This window comes from Gopherus flavomarginatus, chromosome 7, assembly GCF_025201925.1.
Source record: "Gopherus flavomarginatus isolate rGopFla2 chromosome 7, rGopFla2.mat.asm, whole genome shotgun sequence".
NCBI lineage: Eukaryota > Metazoa > Chordata > Testudines > Testudinidae > Gopherus > Gopherus flavomarginatus.
This window is the reverse complement of record NC_066623.1, coordinates 51,145,532-51,160,294: the sequence shown is the minus strand read 5'-3', so window position 1 is coordinate 51,160,294 and position 14,763 is coordinate 51,145,532. Positions and strand designations below refer to the sequence as shown.

At 49.1% G+C, this 14,763-nt stretch overlaps 1 protein-coding gene across 1 annotated transcript in view; it reads left to right on the top strand.

Moving 5' to 3' along the window:
* The window catches only part of SUCO (SUN domain containing ossification factor), a 900,323-nt gene that overhangs the window by 477,512 nt on the left and 408,048 nt on the right, over positions 1-14,763 (top strand). The gene's annotated exons all lie outside the window — the stretch shown is intronic.

Genomic DNA, 14,763 nt, shown 5'->3' with positions numbered 1-14,763 from the left:
CTTTCTTTCTTTTCTTTCTTTTTTTTTTTTTTTTTGGGTGAACGTGGGGGCTGATTTTGTGGCATCCCAGTTCAGTTTTGAGTAAGGACCTGTGAAAATGCATGTGTTTATGTCCTTAATCACTACATCTACAAGGTCTTTTGCTAGGTGATGATTCAAATGATCATCAACCTTCAGCTAGCTCCTGCAACCTTCTTCGGATAAAACTCCCATTCGGGCCAATGGTAGTTTTGCAGGATTTGCATCCCTGTTGCTTAGCAATACATACAACATTGGTGTAGCCCATCTGCTGCAGAGAGGGGACATGAGTCAGGACAAAGGAAATATTTTCTGTACACATGCTGCACAATTAGCCTGTGGAACTCACTGCCACAAGATACCACAGAGCCCAGGATCTTAGTGGGATTATAAATGGGTGTTATGGATAATATGAACATCCAGAGTTAGAGTAGGTAACAAAAATAACCAAGAGTTTTGGGAGCAGCATAGATGCCTCCTGCTTCAGGCCTAAGCCACCCACCATGGGCTGCTCTACACTGAAAACTTACATCAGCATAGCTACGCTGTGTCGAACTAACCCCCAGTGTAGCCATTCTTCAGTCGCCCAAGCTACCACCTCTCGGGGAGGTGGATTAACTACAGTGCTAGGAGAAGCCCTCCCATTGCTGCAGCACTACAGCAGCACAGCTGTAAGGATTTTAAGTGTAGCCATACCCTAACTAATGGGGGTTGTGAAGATGTTTCCCATAGCTGCCTACTGCAAGGTTCTCACCTCTCCTCTGCAGCAGCTAGAGCTGGCCAGGATGCTTTGTTAGCTGGACCACGGGTCTGATGCAGTTCCTATGTATCTGTGCCCAAATGATTGTGTTTGATCTCCCCTCCTCCAGTTTAGATCACCAGCTTTCTGAGGCAGGGACTGTCTCTTTTGCTTATTTTAGCACCTTTTGGGGGATCCTCCAAACTAACTCATCAATATTTGTTTTCATTTGAGGCACTGCATTTTCAGGCAGATTCTCAGCCATCAAATCAGTGTAACTCCACTGGAACCCATGGCTATTTGCAACAACCGAGGATTCGGACCTAACACGATTGTACGAGCCTGTTTCAGGGATGAGCAGCCAAGGACCTTCCCCTAGAATGGTCTCTGTTCACCTTTGTCTAGCCCCATGTGCCCAGGAACATGTGTGCTGCAAAAAAGGCGGAGAAAGAGGCATCAAGCAGCTGTTCATGTGTTTTCCCAGTTCACCAAAGACATTTCCTCATTAGCATAACCACATGTGGGAGGCAGCTTGACCACCAGTCAAGCAAACTCACATGGAGATCCTTTTCCTGGAAGTGGTTAGACTTCGTTCCTGAAAAATAATCTGGGGAGACTGAGAGCTAGTGCTAGTCCACAACAAAACAGCTGTTTTTCAGAAACAAAAAAAACCGACATGAAACCATGTCACTAGCACAGAACGTTTTCGGGTTTCTGTTAGTTCTTTTCGCTTGCAGAGTTCTGTGAAGCTTCATTCTCTGATTTTTTGCTTTATTCTGTGACGCTTCCCCTGGGCTTGCTGGTACCCAAGCAAACGGTTGGCAGTGTCTTTCGTTCAGAGTCCAGGTGACAAGCTCAGGAAGCAAACAGAAACAGCCTCCTGGCTATGAAGGTATTTTAGGTAAATGGTGGGAGAGTTTGGGGATGATCTCTGTGTCCATTTATAAATTCCATTTTGTTTTGTGCATAGAAGTTATGATCGTAACCCTCAGCGTGGAGTAGAGTATCTGTTGTGTACCAAAGACGGGCCCCTGAGTAGGCAGGCCACATCTGCGATGCTGAAACAGGCCCATCAAGGGGTCGTCAACCCTGAATAGGTCTGCTCTGGTGGGGTTGCTATTGGCAGAGTCATTGACTTTGAACAACTCTCTGCACAGCAACGGGCAGCAAGTTGGAGCATCGAAAATCCGCCACGACAGAAAAGGTGTCAGATGCTGCTTTCAGAGAGACGTGCCCTGTAAGCAAAGGGAGCCAGGCCATCGCCAGAAACAGAGGACCAAGGTGGAGCAGGGCTTCGTCTTCCCCTCAGCACACTGACTAAACCGGGGACTTGCCAGAGCAGTGAGGACTCTGATGGAGGACTGCGTTCAGGTGGTTGTTGTTCCTTACAGATCTGTGGTTCTCTGCTGGCTGTGGAGATGTCAACACTGGCGCTGGAGGTGCAATTTCCAGTATGGTACACATACTTTGATAGAACTAGTGTGCTAAAATGGCAATGTAGCTGCAGCAGCCCGAGCAGCAGGAAGAGCTAGCTGCCCCAGTATCTACCTAAGGTCTCAGATGGGATTGTACTCGGAGTGGCTAGCCCCTCCCACTGCTCGCACTGCCACAGCTACTCTGATATTTATAGCACACTAACTCAATAGAAGTGATACCTCGAGCTCCAGTGCAGACATACCCTAAGAGTGAACTGGGTGCATTTAAGAAATGCCTTTGCTAAGACTGTGTTCCTTGTGCTCCCCAAGGGTTAAACTCTGAACCAGAGCCATAGGCACTGACTCAGTGGGTGCTCCAGGGCTGGAACACACATGAAAATAATTAGTGGGTGCTAAGCTGTTCTGCAGCATGCAGGAAGCACTGGGAAGAAAGCGGGAGGAGTGAAGATGGGGCGGGAAGAGGTGGGGTGGGGCCTTGGGCGAAGTGGTGGAGTGGGGGTGGGACCTGGGGCTGAGCAGGGGTTGAGCACCCCTGGACAAAGGAAGAAGCTGGTGCCTGTGACCTGAGCATCCAGAGCAAGGTGGAACTTTGGAGAAAGTGCATAAGTGACTGGGGAAATATAGGAGGTTTCAGCTTCAGGGGCCAGGGCAGCTACACTGCAGAGTACCTCATCCCAGGAAGGGCACCAGACAAGAGCGCTGACCTGGGTGAGTGCTGTAGTGCTGTCGTGCTAGAAGCCATGACTGAACTCAGGCCAGACCCAGATGGCTTGGAAGCATATGAGGTCTAAGCGTTGGGTCCAATTACAGCAATCTGGTGACTGTCCACCAGGGGGACTCAGCCAGGTCTGTGACACAGGCAGGGTGCCCACAGTGCATGCCACGTCTGGGGAAGGACAAGAAACAGTTGGGCACACCAGGAAGGATCCAACAGAGAACATAGCAGCACCGGTCCAGAGCAAACGCACCCAGCGTTGCTCACAAGGGTGCTGTGCACAACTAGCTCAGCCAGCAGATGCTATTGTAACACCGACAGACCCTGGTCATCGGTGGGTGGGATCAAACCTGGGACCTCAAGAGCTGAGTGCATGAGCCTCTACTGCATGAGCTAAAAGCCATATGGCTGTTAGCTAAGGTTGTAGAGCAGGTTCATTTTATCTCTAAGTGGTCTGGGTGCCACTAGATGGGACAGAACACCACACCCAGAAGGTGTGTGGGTTACACTAGCAAGAGCATTTTGAAGAGACAGAAATTCACCCGCACGCAGCCATGTTGCTGACCACAGCCTGTATGAAGGTGCTGGCTGTGGAGATGCTGTGGCAGGTGAGGACTTCAGGGAATCTGCTGCTCCCACTGCTGCGGCTCCGAGGTGGACAGGACCCAGTCAGTCCTTCTTCCCTAAGAGGGCTGTGCCAGAACTGTCTTGCTGTGTGGGAGATGGATTGTGATGCCTGAGCTGGTGGGAAGACACCTCTCACACCGCAGACACATAGGCCTGTGATCAGACCACAGCTGCCTCTCACGGCACACTGGCTCAGCAGCAACGGCCCTGGCAGTCAAGGAGGAGAACAACAGCTGGCAGCAACGGGGAGCCGTTACTGGAGAGCGATTGGAGCCCTGTTCCCAGTGGCTTTGTGGCCACAGGCAGCAGGGTCAGGGTCACGAAGGCAGTGCATGGCAGGGGGGTGGGACTCACACCTTGTCTGGCCCACTGACTCAGCCTTGTTGAGAATGCCTGGATAGGGATGGGGAATGTTCTGTAGCCACTTCAGCTGGTCTTGCCCAGCAGTGAAAGAGTCATCTTGTTCCCAGATGAAACAGGAGGTGGTGACAAAGTGGAATTCTACCTTCCACATGCTAGCCTGGTTCCACATGCTAGCTACCACCATGCAGGATTTCTGTGTCCAGAGATCTGCACAGGTGCAGTCAGACACCAGCCTGCAGATGCTCATCTACACAGAAGCGGTCTGACATCTCATGGCACTCTGATGAGGCCATAAAGCTTGGGATGACAGAGACCTCATCCAGGTTACACCCTCAGTATGTCTCCTGGAGAAGAAACTGAGTCGAATGCAGACTGCATGCCACCAGAAGGACATCACTGGGGTATTCCTGATAGAGAACATGTTATCTCTGGTAACTGCCACATAAAAGCCATTAGAGGGAAAGCACATTTCCTTGTGGCCACGTACCTTGACCTCTGATTCAAATCCACCATGGATTTCTCCCCCCCCCCGCCCAGGAGCTGGGGAGGCAGACTTCAGCCAATTACAGCATCAGCTGACAGATCTGGGGGCTGAAATATGGGCACCCAGCATTCCCAGAGATGGGGAAATGAGAGTGTTGCCAACACAGCAGCAGGAGCAAAAACATCCTTGCTGGTGGTGTCAGGGACACTCTTGAGGACTATGGACTTGTCCCCTGTGCTTCTGAGGAGACGGTTGCTGTGAATACACAGAGGATGGGAGCGGGATACGCCATGATCCCATTCTGAGGGCTGCACCTCCATTTGTCTGCTCCACTGGCAGTTGAGGAGGCATAGGTCTGGCCAGCGCTGTATCAACTGGAAGTGAACCACCCGTCACATACAGCTAGCAGTGTCTGCTCAGAGCCCTGTGCAGCACAGCCAGAGCAAGAGTGGCTGACAGGCACACCTGACCAAGTAAGTGGCTGAGCAAGTGGCTATCAGCTGCCTTCCTGCTGAATAGCAGCCCATGGGTGAGGAAGAAGAGGAATGCTTGCAGGGGGTACGTCAGAACCAGCTGGCTGAATCTACCACCTGTGCTGCCTACAGAGAAACCAGCATGCAGGCTGAAATTGTTCCCATCAATGAGCGACTGTGAGTTCAGTCAGCCAGAGGTATCAGACTTTTCATTGTTTCAATGAGGAACCAAAGACAGAGAGCAGGGCCGTGGTCAGCAATCTTCTCACCACTTGTCTGCCTTCCTGGAGCACCAGGCCATGCACTGCATTAGTAAAAAGAACAGGAGTATTTGAGGCACCTTAGAGACTAACACATTTATTTGAGAGCTTGCATCAGTGATTTTCAACCTGTGGTCAGCAGATCCCAGAGTCCACAAACTATGTCTAAGATTTACAAAGGGGTCCACAGCTGCCTTTGAAATTGTTTAGGGGTCCACAAATGAAAAAAGGTTGCAAACCACTGCACTATATCAAACACCTGCGCATGAGGGCACTCTGCCTCTCATTCCTCTCCCTCTGTCTGTAGGGGTGGAACTACTTGCTGCTGTTGGGTTCTCTTTTGGATCTGTGGGAGTTGCCAAGGGAACCTTCCAATTCCATACTTAGCAACACACATGTGGCTGTGGTCATAGTTCATTCATTGTTTGCTGTGTATCTGAACTGTTCAGCCTCTGCTTCCCCACTTTGGACCTTGTGCTGAGCTCATTACTCACTGAGTGTTCCCAGGTAACATGGGTGGAGGGGGGCGGGGATGTATGTCTGAAGTCAGTTTGCATCTCTCTGCTTTCCCAAGTGTTTCACAAGCCAGGCTGATGTCAGTGCTTGTGGCACAGTAGTTGGGTACTCAGAGGCTGCACTTTGAGTGACGTATCTGGCATTATATCAGTTAAAGGAAAGGGGATTGTTACTTTACCAGGCACCATTGTGGACAGGGGCAACTAAGCTTGTGCTGTCCTTCCTAGTTTTAATGGCTTTAATGGCCGTATGCTGACTTGCCCATGAAATCCAGGAGTGACACACCAAAGCGGAGATGTTACAGCTTCAGCTAAGAACCAGGGGCTTGCACAGCTATCAGAGTGTCACGGTGCAGGGCAGTCTCTTGTGTCTGTTGCATTGGTCCTTGGCATTGAAATCATTTGGCGAGTGAGGCTGAGGTGAGGAGATGGGGGGTATGTCCACACTGGAGCTGGAAGGTGTAATGTCTAACTCGAGCAGACATACCCATGCTAGCTGCAATCTAAAAATAGAGTGTAGCCGTGGTAGCATGAGGGAGGGGCTAGACAGCCCAAGTATGATCCCCATCCAAGACCCTAAGTATGTACTAGAGTGATTAGACCCTCATGCCACCGTGGCTACACTGCTGTTTTCAGCACTCTAGCTGGATCAGAGCTAGTAGGGGTATGGCTCATTGAGCTGGAAATGCAACTTCTAACTCTGATGGAGACATTCCTTGTGAGGGAGGGTCCAGGAAGGTTTGGAGAAAAGAGCCTTTTAGCGTGTTTTTAAACACCACTTTGCACCTGGTGAAGACAAAGACAATGATGTCTAGAAATGCATTAGATGGCCATAGTCAACCTTAGTATCAGCCTGTGCTGATTAACATGTATTAGCTAATATGGTATTAGCTAACATGCCACTCATTTTGCCTGCCTAGACAAGCCCTACATGAAGGCGGGATGTAGCCATACAGCACTAGCCTAAGTTCTGCCATTTATTGCAATCGAGTGACATCTGGGACAAATTTACCCATGTACTTTGAAATAGATTCATCCCTTGTTTAAAGTCTGCTCATTGATGCTGTCACTGGTTTTGGATCTTTTACAGTTCATTTCATTGGTTTATCTGAAGAATGTACATTTCTGCTTGCTTTTAATGCAGACATGTTTGAACTGAGAAAATTTTGAATCACAACAGACCCAGTGTCCACCCAGCTCAATGTCCTGATGGTGGCCAGTGACGAAACCTTAGAAAAGGTGTGAAATTTGCACAGTACATTGAACTGTGCAGAGTTGTTATTAATCATATTTATTACTATAGTGCCCAGTGACCAACTGAGAAGAGAGCCCCATGGTGCTCAGTGCCGTACAAACACAGTCGTAGGCAGTTTCTGCCCTGCATAACATCTAGGGAAGATTTTTTTTCTTGACATTAAGCTGGCAGTTAGCTTATGTTCTGAAGCATGAAGAGATAGTAGAGATGGCCTGGACCCAGCAGCCATGGAATGTGGGGGATGTTTGAAATCTGAACAAAAGCCTTGACCCATATTTTGCAAATACCCTCTGCGGCTGATTCCGATTTCAGCAGTGAATCACTAGTAGCTCAGTTGACCTCAGTAGAGTGACAGCAACGTAAAAGCAATGGCAGTGAGGTCAGAATCAGGTCCCATATCCAAAACAAAATCTCTGACCTGAGCATACGAAATCTAAATCAGGATCCAGATCTGAGTTTTGCAGCTCCGTTGCTCAGAGTAGTGATGCCATGAACATTTGAGTCTCATCAAGCATGCACATGAGTCCAGTCCCACTCTGAAGGCATTTTGATTTATACCAGGGCTGCCCAGAAGATTCAGGAGGCCTGAGGCAAAGCAATATTGGGGGCTCCTTCCATAGAAAAAAGTTGCAATACTATAGAATACTCTATTCTCATTGGGGCCCCTGTGGGGCCCTGGGAAAAATAAACATTTAAAAACCTTCCACATCTCAGCACAAACCCAGTTTTAAGAAAACTTCTTTTCAAGTCACCTTTACAAGTATCACTGGTTCTCAGCATCAGCTAGTGCTAAAAGGCACTAAAGCTCATTAAAAGGGTTGGACAAATATTTTCTGCCAAAACTTTTTTTGGATCGAAAACTAGGGCTTTTTAACAAGCAGAAAAAATCACGGATAAAGTCTGCTTTCCTTCAAAATGTGTTGTGTTTTTTTTAATTGAAAAGCTGAAATTAGTCTGCCAAAACCTGAACATGATTTGGGGTTTCAGAAGTGTGTGGCCAAATATTTGCTGCTTGCTGTATTTGATTGTTTAAAGAAACAATAAAAAAATTCTGCTTAAAAAAATCCAAAACTTTTGGACCACCTCAGCTTGTGACCAAAAGCCTGAGCCCATCCAATCAGAGATTTTTCCAGGTTTCTGATGCTCTGCTGGCTTCCTTGACTCATATCTGTCTCCATAACTTTCAGTTCATTTAGGTTAGAACATAAGAACATAAGAATGGCCGTACTGGGTCAGACCAAAGGTCCATCCAGCCCAGTATCCTGTCTACTGACAGTGGCCAATGCCAAATGCCCCAGAGGGAGTGAACCTAACAGGTAATGATCAAGTGACCTCTCTCCTGTCATCCATCTCCACCCTCTGAAAAACAGAAGCTAGGGACACCATTCCTTACCCTCCTGGCTAATAGCCATTAATGGACTTAACCTCCATGAATGTATCTGTTTCCTAGAGACTAGCTTCATGGGGTCCCTCACAAACTGGAGACGGTTACTGTGGGTTTGTCTTTAGTATAGCTTATGTACATACTCCACGAACTGAGCATTTGAGCTTGTTCCAGAATCTGGGATGAGCCTATGTTGTGAAAACTGAAATGCTCAAAATAGCACATGCCTGTGAATGGACACAGGATGCTAAAATTAAATTAACCCAGAGGGTCTCAAACTGGGAGTCGGGACCCCTCAGAAGGTCACAAAGTTATTATTGGGGTCGCAAGCTGTCAGCCTCCACCTCAACCCTGCTTTGCCTCCAGCATTTATAATCGTGTTAAATATATAAAAAAGTGTTTTTAATTTATAAGAGAGGGGTCACACTCAGAGGTTTGCTGTGTGAAAGGGGACACCAGTACAAAAGTTTGAGAACCATTGAATTAACCCGTCTGGAGCCTCGGGGAATGCAGGAGGGGGGTTTCCCTTGGTAGGGTTGGGAAGGAGGTAGGTGGTGTAGGATATTGCTCTTCTCATGTGATCCCTCCGCCATGGCTCTCTTGGCTCTATCACTGTTAATCTAAAGAAGCTAATTTTAAATGAAGCTACCCTCCCCTGACATGAATCTCCCTATGGCACTGAAATTAAATGTAGGGAAAAGATAACAGCTTGGCTCTTGGTGTTAAATAGCTGTCCTCAAGCCTCAAACTGATGAATGAGCTTTACGGTAGGGAAGGCTGTGCCTCCTCAAACAGCTTGGCCCTGCCCCCTATCCAACCCCCATCCACTTCCTGCCCCCTGACTGCCCCCCTCAGAATCCCGACGCATCCTGCACCTTGTCCCCTGACTGCCCCCCGAGACCCCTCCCACCAACTCCCCCGCTCCCTGTCCCCTGACTGCCCCGACCCCTATCCACCCCCCGCCGAGTCCTGACAGACCCCCGAATGCCCACGATCCAATCCCCCCTTCCCCATCCCGACTGCCCCCTCCACCCAGAACCTCTGCCCCTTCCCTGTTCCCTGACTGTCCCCGGGACTCCCTGCCCCTTATCCAACCCCCCCACCCCCACCCCGGTCCCTTCTTGAGCTGTGTGGAGAAGGAAATTCTATTTTGCAGAGGATTTCATTAGGGAGGATGGAGCCCTGGATTCTGAACCAGTCTGGCAGGTGGGTTGCTAGGAACCAAGCAGATGACCTGGCAGAAAACCAGGCAGGTTTAACTGAAACCAAACCAACTCCACAAAACACCTGTATTCAAAAAAAATGCTAAACTTCAAAGAAACACTTCACCAGAATATTTCTGACCAACTCCAGGTCCTAGGACTGGGTGGGTTGCTGTGTTTAAACTCCAAATGCTTGGTCCAATCTGCTCCATTCCACATGTCAAGTATTTGATCTTGAGAAGTATTTTATGAGCCCCAGGGTTGACTCATCTCTGGCAGCGATGCTTTATCACATACTGTCATAAACAGATAGTAGGAGTTAATAGAACAAAAGTACTTTATATCTCTTTTGACTGTAAAGGGTTAACAAGTTCAGTGAGTCTGGCTGTCACCTGACCAGAGGACCAATCAGGGGACAGGATACTTTCAAATCTTGAAGGAGGGAAGTTTGTGTGTGTGCTGTTAGTTTTTGGTTGTTGTTCTCTCTGGGTCTGAGAGAGACCAGACGTGCAACCAGGTTTCTCTCCAATCTCTCCGATACAGGCTCTTATAAGCTCAGAATAGTGAGTACTAGGTAGATAAGGCAAGTTAGGCTTATGTTTGTTTTCTTTATTTGCAAATGTGTATTTGGCTGGGAGGAGTTCAAATGTGTATTTGGCTGGAAGGAGTTCAAATGTGTATTTGGCTGGAAGGATTTTAATTTGTACTTGTATACTTAGGCTGGGAGGGTATTCCCAGTGTCTACAGCTGAAAGACCCTGTAACATATTCCATTTTAAATTTACAGAGATAATTTTTACTGTTTTTTCTTTCTTTAATTAAAAGTTTTTCTTGTTTAAGAACCTGATTGTTTTTTTATTCTGGTGAGACCCCAGGGGACTGGGTCTGGATTCACAAGGGAATTGGTGGGGAGAAAGGAGGGAAGGGGGATAGAAAGGTTAAATTTCTCTCTGTGTTAGGAGAGAGTCTGGGAGGGGGAGAGAGAAGGGGGGAGGAAGGTGAATCTTCTTCTCTGTTTAAGATTCAAGGAGTTTGAATCACAGTGATCTTCTAGGGTAACCCAGGGAGGGGAAGCCTGGGAGAGGCAACAGTGAGGGCAAGGGTTTACTTTCCTTGTGTTAAGATCCAGAGGGACCGGGTCTTGGGGGTCCCCGGGCAAGGTTTTGGGGGGACTGGAGTGTACCAGGCACTGGAATTCCTGGTTGGTGGCAGCGCTACAAGTACTAAGCTGGTAATTGAGCTTAGAGGAATTCATGCTGGTACCCCATCTTTTGGACGCTCATGTTCAGAGTGGGGAATTATACCATAACACATGCAGAAAGAGAGTAAATATCTGCAGTGGCAGGGAAAAGCACCTCAGCTTCGTTTTAGCTTTGGAATATTAGCAGAGAGCCCACAGTAAGAAAGCATGGTTTTGTGGTTAAGGAGCTGGTTTGGAGTTTGCACAATGTGCGCTCAATTCTGCCTATCACAGACTTTCTATCTCACGTGAGGCAGGTCATTTTATAGCCCAGGCCTCAGTTCCCCATCTCTAAAATGGAAATAAATCTTTCTTTGTTGGTCTTGTCCATTCAGATCAGAAGTGTTGTGGGGCAGGGTGTCTGTACAGTGCCTAGCATCATGGGGCCCTGATCTTACCTGAGGTCTCTAGGTTCTGTTGCAACATTAATAATCCCCCAAGAATGCACTCCTGCGCACCAGCTGGTCCTGGGTCTCAAGAGATGAAAAGGCAAGTCCAGCAACCTCCGTGACTATCTAGTCCCTGTATCTTTTCATACCAAATTTCAAGGCAGAGAAATTCTATTAACACCCTCATTGAAACCTTGATTGTGATGGAAACACTGACTGGGCATTAGCTACATTGATGCAAACCTCAACAGTGTAACTATAGTACAGAGGTAAAAGGACTGCCTGGGACTCCCTGCCCCTTATCCAACCCCTCCTGCCCCAGCCATTTACCCCCTCTCCTGGAGCCTCAGCACGTGCGTCCAGGAGCAGCCCTGGACAGCGCTGCAGCCGCGTGCCTCTGGGCGGGCCTGAGCTCCTCTCCACTCAGATCTGCGTGGTAAGGGGGCAGGGCTGTGAGTTTCAGTGAGACCGGAGCTCCTGCCGCTCAGCCCGGAGCTCGCAGCCTTGCCCCCTTATTATGTGGCTCTGTGCAGGGAGGAGCTCAGGCCCCGCCAGAGACATGCGGCTGCAGCGCTGTCCAGGGCCGCTCCTGGACGTGCATGATGAGGTGCCAGAGGAATGGGGAGTGGCAGGGGCGGGGAGGAGCCTCAGCCACTCTCGTGGGGGCCCCTGCGGGGCCCGGGGCAAATTGCCCCACTTGCACCCCCCTGGGCGGCCCTGATTTATACAGATAGCAAAATACCAAGTGTGACAAAGTTCCTCCTCTATCTTGGTGGGTCCTGCGCTTATTGGCGGATTTGCTCACCTCAGTGATTTTCCCCTCCTGTGGAACCCACAGTCTGGGTCAGCTCCTCCTGTGTCTGATCAGGAGTTGGAAGGTTTGGGAGAGACGGGAACCCGGGCCCGCCCTCTACTCTGGGTTCCAGCCCAGGGCCCTGTGGATCACAGCTGTCTATAGTGCCTCCTGTAACAGCTGCATGACAACTACAAATCCCTGGGCTACTTCCCCATGGCCTCCTCCAAACACCTTCTTTAGCCTCACCACAGGACCTTCCTCCTGGTGTCTGATAATGCTTGTCCTCCTCAATCCTCCAGAAGTACACTCTCTCTCTCACTCTCAGCTCCTTGCACTCTTGCTCCCAGCTCCTCACACGTACTCCTTCTCCTCTGGCTCCTCCCTGCCTGACTGGAGTGAGCTCCTTTTTAAACCCAGGTGCCCTGATTCGCCTGCCTTGATTGGCTGCAGGTGTTCTAATTAAAGTAGCTATCTCCACTGCCTTCTAGAAAGATCTTAATTGGCCCCAGGTGCCTTGATTAACCTGGAGCAACTGCCATTTGGTTACCAGGGTCCTAGGGATTTGTTTAGCCTGGGGCTAACATACCTATTTCTCAGTACTTTACTGTAGCCATCTGGCCTTGCCCCATCACATATCCCCCTCCCCCTCTGCTCAGCACCATAGGGTTGGGCAACTTGGGACACCTGGCAGTGTGCTCGTGAAAGGCCATCAGCATTGCCGTGGTGGCATCCAGCCCTATGCCGTATGCGGAACTGGAATGGTTGGAGGGATAAGAACCACCTGGTGACCCTTGCATTCTTTTCCTTATTTCTCTGCATCCACTGAAGGGGTGCATGGTCTGTTACAACAGTAAATCGCCAGCCTAAGAGGTAATAATGCAGTGTCTCCATGGTCCATTTGAGAGCAAGGCATTCTTTCTTGACTACTGCATACTTCTGTTCTCTTGGGAGCAGCTTTCTGCTTAGATTGAGGATTGGGTGTTCTTCTTCTCCAATCATTTGCAACAGAACTGCCCCCAACCCCACCTCGGAAGCATCTGTTTGCAAAATAAATTCCTTGGTAAAGTCCGGGGCTATGAGTATGGGGTCATTACAGAGAGCTGTCCGAAGGTCTATGAATGCCCTCTCTGCTGCGTCGGTCCACTTCACCATGTCTGGACCTCGGGCCTTCACCAGGTCTGTTAGAGGACTTGCCCTACTGGCGAAGTGGGGAATAATACATCAGTGTAGCCTACCACACCTAGAAACGCACGGATCTGCTTCGTTCGGGTCAGCCAGGGCCAGTTTTGAATCGCCTCTAGCTTATTAGTTTGGGGCCTCACTATACCCCTTCCTACAATATATCCAAGGTACTTAGCCTCTGCTAGTCCTATGGCGCATTTAGCGGGATTAGCGGTGAGGCCAGCCCGCCTTAAGGTGCGTAGTATGGCCTCAACTTTCTCCAAGTGGGTTCCCCAGTCTCGCGTATGGATGATGACATCATCTAGGTATGCGGCTGCATAACTAGTATGGGGGCGCAGCAGCTTATCCATGAGGCGCTGGAATGTGCTTGGGGCCCCATATAGCCGAAAAGGGAGGATTGTGTACTGGAATAGCCCGTCCGGGGTGGAGAACACCGTCTTTTCTTTAGCTTCTTTGGTCAGGGGAATCTGCCAATACCCTTTTGTCAGATCCAGTGTAGTCAAGAATCGGGCACCACCCAGTCGGTCAACCAGTTCGTCGATGCGTGTTATGGGGTATGCATCGAATTGGGATACTTCATTCAGTCGGCAAAAGTCATTACAGAATCTCATGGTACTGTCAGTTTTAGGCACTAGAACTATAGGACTGCACCACTGACTGTAGGATTCTTCAATAACGTCTAATTCTAACATTTTCTTTACTTCAGCCTTGATTTCCTCTCTTTTGGCTGCTGGGATTCGGTAGGGTCTCAGTGTAACCTTGGCTTCGGGGATCGTGCAGATATGGTGATAGGTCTCAGTCGTCCACCCCGGTTTTGTAGAGAACATATCTCGATCGCGATTAATCATGTCGGCTGCCTCAACCTTTTGATTTGGCATCAAGTCAGGTGATATCCTCACTTGCTCGTGTAAGTTATCCTCCTGGGGAAGGGTCTCCTGGGTGACTAAGCATGCCTCTCAATCATGCCAAGGTTTTAGAAGATTGATGTGGTAAATTTGTTCAGGTTTCCTGCTGCCTGGCTGCCGCACCTTATAGTTTACCTCTCCCACGGCTTCAATCACTTCATAGGGTCGCTGCCACTGAGCCAACAGCTTGCTTTCTGCTGTGGGCACCAGAATCATTACTCGATCCCCTGGTTGGAACCATCGAAGCTTTGCTTGGTGGTTATAATAGGTTCGTTGGGTCTCCTGTGCTTTCTCCAAGTGTTCCCGTACAATGGGTATAACTCGAGCTATCCGATCCCTCATCTGTAGTACATGCTCGACTATGTTCCTTCTGGGATTTGGCTCCTCTTCCCAGGCTTCTCTGGCTATATCCAATATGCCCTGGGGGCGGCGCCCATATAGTAGTTCGAATGGAGAGAAACCTGTGGAGGCTTGTGGGACTTCCCGGATGGCAAACATGAGGTAAGGCAATGAGGTATCCCAATCTTCCCCATCCCGGCTCACCACTTTCCTGATCATGGCCTTGAGGGTCCTATTGAAACTTTCCACAAGTCCGTCTGTTTGTGGGTGGTATACAGAGGTCTGTAGGGCTTGTACATGGAGCAATGAACAGAGATCTTTCATCAACTTGCACACGAAAGGTGTCCCTTGATCAGTCAGTATCTCCTTGGGTAGCCCAACCCAGGAAAAGATCTGTAGTAGCTCCTTAGCTATTGTCTTGGAAGCTGTGTTGCGTAGGGGA